The sequence below is a fragment of the Acipenser ruthenus genome, unplaced genomic scaffold, assembly GCF_902713425.1.
Source record: "Acipenser ruthenus unplaced genomic scaffold, fAciRut3.2 maternal haplotype, whole genome shotgun sequence".
Lineage (NCBI taxonomy): Eukaryota > Metazoa > Chordata > Actinopteri > Acipenseriformes > Acipenseridae > Acipenser > Acipenser ruthenus.
The window spans coordinates 287,789-294,750 of NW_026708895.1; the positions used below are offsets into that span (position 1 = coordinate 287,789).

At 37.0% G+C, this 6,962-nt stretch overlaps 1 long non-coding RNA gene across 1 annotated transcript; it reads left to right on the forward strand.

Moving 5' to 3' along the window:
• Nucleotides 1–2,480: 2,480 nt before the first annotated feature.
• On the forward strand, nucleotides 2,481–3,896 carry LOC131736696 (uncharacterized). The gene is made up of 3 exons (XR_009328300.1): nucleotides 2,481–2,598; nucleotides 3,513–3,641; nucleotides 3,878–3,896. It is a non-coding gene; the product is annotated as an uncharacterized LOC131736696 (long non-coding RNA).
• The last annotated feature ends 3,066 nt before the right edge of the window (nucleotides 3,897–6,962 follow it).

Here is a 6,962-nt window from a genome sequence, read left to right on the forward strand (position 1 = left end):
ATACAGTTTCCCACACAAAATCCATGTACACCTAAACTGAATGATATGCAAGATTTTGAAAAAAATGGGTAAATCCTCATGGACTACATCGACAATGAAGTAATCCTTGACTTCGTATTTCACGTGATCCACAGTTAGTTTCTTTACTTTCAGTATGGTTTCATCAGCTTCAAGTTCACTGGCTTGAATATTGCATTTTTCAAGAATAATATCTTTCAAAGATGTAGATGATAGCTGAACAACACAAGACCCTTCTTGCTCATATGACTGATGCAAAGCATCTGCACAACAAAAATCCCAACACTGTCTTTGTTGATGTCTTTTTGCTAAAGTAAAGCAGATGTTCCGGAAGTTCCACACATTTCTTGCAAGCCGCTTAAAGTACTGGTGCTTTCCTTCAAAACGTAAGCACCAAAGTGATCAAAGTGGTCCAAATTCAGCTAGCAATCTGGGGTAGTGTACCAAGTAATGCAATTTTGGTATAAAATTACCAGGATACAGTCTATTAAATTCGCTGAGAAATTCTCAAATTAAAATCTGCAAATGTGAAAGTGACGACTTTTTCACAACAGGAGACATTACAAAGTCTACTATTTCACGAACCGGCGTAGATTTAGCTAGGGACGGTAGGGACATGTCCCTACCAATGTCAAGGGACCGTTGAATTGTCCCTACCAATAATTTTGATAAATCTTAAACGTCTTTTGTCAAGTCATTTTATCTGCTCCACAAAGGGTTAACTCTCTCAAGCCCCCCGCCCCTCCCCCTCGTTAGTCCTCCCTCCTCCAAAAAAAACAAAACAAAAAAAAACGCTAATTTGATTGGCTTTGGCCCTTCCATACTGCATCACTGTAACACGGACTCAGTGCGTGGCTGACGTCAGGGACCAGCAGAGTGTGTTGTTTTCATTGAAGTGCGAAAGTGCACAAGGACTCGGGAGTGAAAGGTAAATCTCCGGGTTTAAAATAAAAAAAAAAAATTCTAGTCATTCTTAAACGGTGTACATTGTGCCATAATTTTCACATTTATTTTAAAAAATAAGAATAAATATAATCAGTTTAATTCGATGTTTGTGTTTGTTGGTTAATGCGTTGTCATATTATTTCAATCCTCCTTCCTCCCTTTGTAACTAACTTACTCCTTGCTTGATATTTTTGTATCGTGTGTGTAAAAAGCGAACACGAACATATGTATTTGATTGAATGGACAGTGTGACTATCCAGGCGGCTAAATATATAAAAAGTCAAATTAATGGTGCCCAATTATTTTACCCCCGATTTTCTCCCCAATTTGGAATGTCCAATTATTTTTTCTCCTCATCGCAGCAATTCCTTACACAGCTCAGGAGATCCAAAGGTTCAGTGGGCGTCCTCCGATCCCACAACCAAACTATTATCCTCTTTTACACCCAGGAACTCGAGAGCGGATGTCAGCGAGCTACTGACCTCTGGAGGACAAAGGCCAGCCCTGCAGGTGTCCGCTTTTGAGCTCACAGGGCGCCTGGCCAGCAGGGTTCACTGTAGCGCAATGAGGAGAAACAGTCCCTTTTGTTTTTGCTTCCCTAACCCACGGGAGTGCCAGAGCCAATGTTACGCTCCCTTTGGAATTCACAGCGAAGACCGACAACTTTGCACAGCCAGGACGCGAACCTGTGCTGTATGACCACACAACCACGCTTTTACCAGGTGAGCCACTCGAGGACCCCCTGATAGTGTTTTTGAGGTTAAGATTCATTTAAAAGTTATAACTAGCTCTTTATTTTATATATATATATATATATATATATATATATATATATTGCACCAGGATGAGTGAACAAAAGGAAAAGTGAAACGAAGAAACTGTAAAAAATGACGACTGGACACCAACCACTAAAAGCTGGTAATTTTAAACTTTAAAGAGAGAGTTTATACCCTCTAAGCGGGCAATTTCTAATCTCTTTATTCATGCCACTGTCTGGTGCTCCAAGGGAGACTACAGTTGGATTTTTATACCAGCTCTGTTATCCCCAGCTGGGGATGAAATCCATTGCGAAGGGGATGAAGTGGAGGTGGCTGTACACACACACACACAATTTGTTACAAACTGTTTATCCAATTGACAGGAAACTTAGCATCAACATTATAGAGTATACATTAATGATAATATACAAGATTGTGAATGTCACACAGTTTTACATACATCTGGATAATCCCTCATCAGACTGTGATTAAACATTTCATTGCTAATTCTTATTCTATCCTGTACATACTGTTGATATGTCATGTTCATCGTTTAGAGTTTACGTGGCAGGAGATGTATATGTATACATAAGCATAGGCAAATTGTAAGCATGGCAAATTCTTTGTTGAGATTTAGTAATGTCTTTCTCAAAGAGACCCAAGTGTAAATGTTTGTCGTAAGCACCATGGATAATAGCATTTACATAATGTCCCGTGACAAGAAATTACATCTAAAATACAAATGTATTTTTTTCAGATTTGTAAAAAAAGACCTGCTTCTCCTGGTGTTGTATCCTTGCTGGACGGAGATGGTGAAGATGCTGGAGGCGGCCAAGCCAGCACAGTATGGGGTAGATTTGACAAGGGACAAGAAAAGGTAATTAGAATTACAACGTGATGTTTAGGAACCCGCATTAGAGAGACAGATAGATTCAAATTATTATTTTTCTCTGTCCCCTTACATTTGTATGCTGTTTGAAATCATATTTTTGTAATAATCTGTGTTCAGGATATGCCATAGACCTAGGTTAGATGAGCCAAAATGTCTTTATATCAGTAGTAACTGTGTATAGCCAGGTATACAATCGGAAACTTAATTCACTTTTGAGTTATTGTCTATGTTTGGTACACAGCTTATCTTCCTGATTTTATTTTTATTTTTTTTAACTTAGGTTCCATTACCAGTGCTGTCCCATAAAAATGAACCATTTCCCTGCCACATTGTTTCACCCTCTGGACATATCAATGATTCAGATCTTTTACACATATCCATCTTATATGGATATTTTGTGTTTTGTTTATAAAAAATGTGTAAATGTGTAAAGGACTAGGGGTTGTGGTGTTTGTCTGAAGTAAGAGAGTGGTGGTGTAACATCAAATCATTTGCAGCACGAATAAGTCACAGTCACTGGCCATGTCATGCACACTTATTTCTAACTCATTGGTTGATCGAAAATAAGTTTAACATGCAATGGAGTAGTTCATTGGTTTTATACGCTCCCTTTAAAGATGTAATAAACAATCTCATCCAGTGGGATCTCTTTTCAGAGTGTGCAGTAGCAGAAGGGGATTGTGGGAATGTGTGGAGCTAAGGAAGGTAGAAGGAGATGCGCAGTAGAAACCCTGGGATATGTTTACACAATGAACTAATTTGTGAATGAATATCGTTGGTGTTAATTAAAGTTAATAAGACAAAATATTTTAGTGTAAAATTATACTTGATGGTGGGGTACTGCCTTTTTTAATTTTTACAGAGATGTCATTTTTTAAATCTTATTGCTATCTTACCAGAAGGCCACCTCCCCTCCAGACATTCCGATCAGAGAAAAGAGACAATTCGAAGCCAACCCAAAGAGACGTCCAAGACCTTGTCTGGGCTGCCTATCTGTAATATCAGCTAAAAAGGAGGCTCCTGTAACAGTAAGTTATCTTTCCTGTAGCCATTCCCTAGACTGCAGTGTTATGTGGCACTTCATTACCAAATCAATCAGAAAACATGTCACCTTCAGTTAGTCCATTTTTTTAATTTGTTTTTTAAAAATCAATTAAAAGATATTTAAACTTGTCAGTTTTTGTTTACATTGCATTATTTTGGAACTCTTAATACAATTATTGATAATAGAAACAACTTTGCAAATGCCATTACTATTTTTCAGATTCCTAGGATGAAACCGGACAGCGTGTGCTTGTCTTCGCCCTCCAGAGTCAGCCCTGGGGTGGTAGCGGTGAGCTGAGCATAATAAAATAATTGGCCATTCCAAATTGGGGAGAAAATAATAAAAAATAATTGGCAACGACTAAATTTATAAAAAAAAAAAAAAGTGAAATGCTTCAGTTTTTACAAGCTTGATTAATATGCCCCTATTTACCAGATAGAGGGGTCTACTATTCAATGGTTCTATAGAATGTTGACACACGCTGATGAAAAAATAGCACCATCTAGATTTCTTCCTTATCAAGCAACTAAATCAGACACCATATATCTTGTGATCGTAGCAGATTTTGCCCATTTTGAGGATAAGTGATACCAAACATTAAACAAACTACATGGGAAGTTTTATTAAAAGGATTCTCACCTTTCCCCAGCATACAGCTGATCCTGTCCTAATGTGAAGGTGGATCCAACAAGTGACGTTGTGATCCTGCCAGTCGAAGTGCAGAAAAATCACAGTCAAATGCATGTTGGCCTGATAACCAAATATTGTTCTTTTTTTTTTTTTTTTTTTTTAATCCTGCGCTAGTAAATCATGTATCTGTGTCAGGATAGCATATACAGCATGCTCATGCCTAAGTAAACAAACATTTTAAGAACATAAGAAAGTTTACAAACGAGAGGAGGCCATTCGGCCCATCTTGCTCTTTTGGTTGTTAGTAGCTTATTGATCCCAGAATCTCATCAAGCAGCTTCTTGAAGGATCCCAGGGTGTCGGCTTCAACAACATTACTGGGGAGCGGGTTCCAGACCCTCACAATTCTCTGTGTAGAAAAGTGCCTCCTATTTTCTGTTCTGAATGCCCCTTTATCTAATCTCCATTTGTGACTCCTGGTCCTTGTCGAAAAAGTCCCCTGGGTCGACATTGTCAATACCTTTTAGCATTTTGAATGCTTGAATCAGATCACCGCGTAGTCTTCTTTGTTCGAGACTGAATAGATTCAATTCTTTTAGCCTGTCTGCATACGACATGCCTTTTAAACCCGGGATAATTCTGGTCGCTCTTCTTTGCACTCTTTCTTGAGCAGCAATATCCTTTTTGTAACGAGGTGACCAGAACAATATTCTAGATGAGGTCTTACTAATGCATTGTAAAGTTTTAACATTACTTCCCTTGATTTAAATTCAACACTTATCACAATATATCCGAGCATCTTGTTGGCCTTTTTTTATAGCTTCCCCACATTGTCTAGATGAAGACATTTTAATAAAGAACAAAAATAAAAATCTCTTTGTTCTTGAGTTTATTTTGGTATCTTTTGAAATTGGTATTCTTCTTGTGTGTGTTTGTGTATATGCATGTGTGTGAAGGATGTGGGTTGGTGGGAGGGTGTTCATTTTAATGGATTTATGTCTTTTTAAGACAGAATGCTTTTGACAGCTGTTTTGTTGTGTTCACAAAGCTTTAACACTTGAATAAGTCCTTGAGAATTTCATGCAATCTTTTAAAGGTTTTCTGACCTGTAAATTAGTCCTACAACCACACAATGTCAGTGGAGTACACCTAATATGTGTAATTAACAATAATTAAACATTACCAATTTTGTCATGATGAATTAACACACAGAAAAGGCTAATGACTAATCAAGCTTTAAATCCAATTTCTTAAAGGCTTAAAAAAATTAGAGTGGTTATCTTCTTTCTTGGATTTGGGATTTCTATTATAATATTTTTATTTAAGTATTTCTTCAAGATATAGGCAGTGCCATTTACAGTGTGGCCCTGAATCTTGGATTACTAGCCTCCTTGAGGATCTTTAAAATACATATTCCTGCTCGAGCAATATTTTAAAAAAATATATCTCTGGTTGCAATTTGGTTTTTAACATCAGGGAAATGATTCATCTATATGCTAAGGGTTGCAACTTTAAGATCTCTTTTTTCAGTAATTTCAAATGTCTGTCTACTAAAGCCTTTCTATAATGTTCTAAAGATAAATGGCAGATTATGAAAAATATATTGTCGTCACAGTGCATGACTGCAAATGGGTACTGATGTACATTTTGTAATCTGGCACAGTCATGTTTTTTTTCTTTTTCTAAAACCAAAAGCCTTGATTGCCTCAATTTCTATAGCTATAATTACTCATTAGCCAATAGTTAATGTGTTAATAACTTATTTATTCTTTAGATCAGTTTATGGGGAATTTGTATTTGGTCATGTGGACATCTGGAGGTTATAGGACGGACTGACTTATCATTATATATATATATATATATATATATATATATATATATATATATATATATATATATATATATATACACACAGTGACACTCAAAAGTATTCACCCCCCTTGGACTTTTCCACATTTTATTGTGTTACAAATGGAATCAAAATGGATTTAATTAGGAGTTTTTGCTACTGATCAACACAAAAAGTGAAAAGTGAAAAATAAAATCTACAAATTGTTCTAAATTAATTACAAATATAAAACTGAAAATAATTGATTGCATAAGTATTCACTCCCTTTGCTATGACACACCTAAATAAGCTCTGGTGCAACCAATTGTCTTTAGAAGTCACATAATTAGTTGAATGGTGTCCACCTGTGTGCAATTAAGGTGTTTCACATGATTTCAGGTTAAATACACCTGTCTCTGGGAGGTCCCACAGTTGGTTAGTACATTTCCTAACAAAAACTACATCATGAAGATGAAGGAACATTCAAAGCAAATCCGGAATAAGGTTCTTCAAAAGCACCAATCGGGTAGGATATAAGAACATTTCCAAGGCATTGAATATCCCCCGGAGCACAGTAAAGTCCATTATTAAGAAATGGAGAGAATATGGCACAACTGTGAATCTGTCTAGAAAAGGCTGTCCTCAAAAACTGAGTATCCGGGCGAGAAGGGCACTAGCCAGGGAGGCCACCAAGAGGCCTATGGCAACTCTAAAGGAGTTACAGTCTTCCACGGCTGAGCTGGGAGACACTGTGCATACGGCAACAATAGCCCGGGTGCTTTACAAAACTGGCCTTTATGGGAGAGTGGCAAAAAGAAAGCCATTGTTGAAAAAAACTTGCATCAA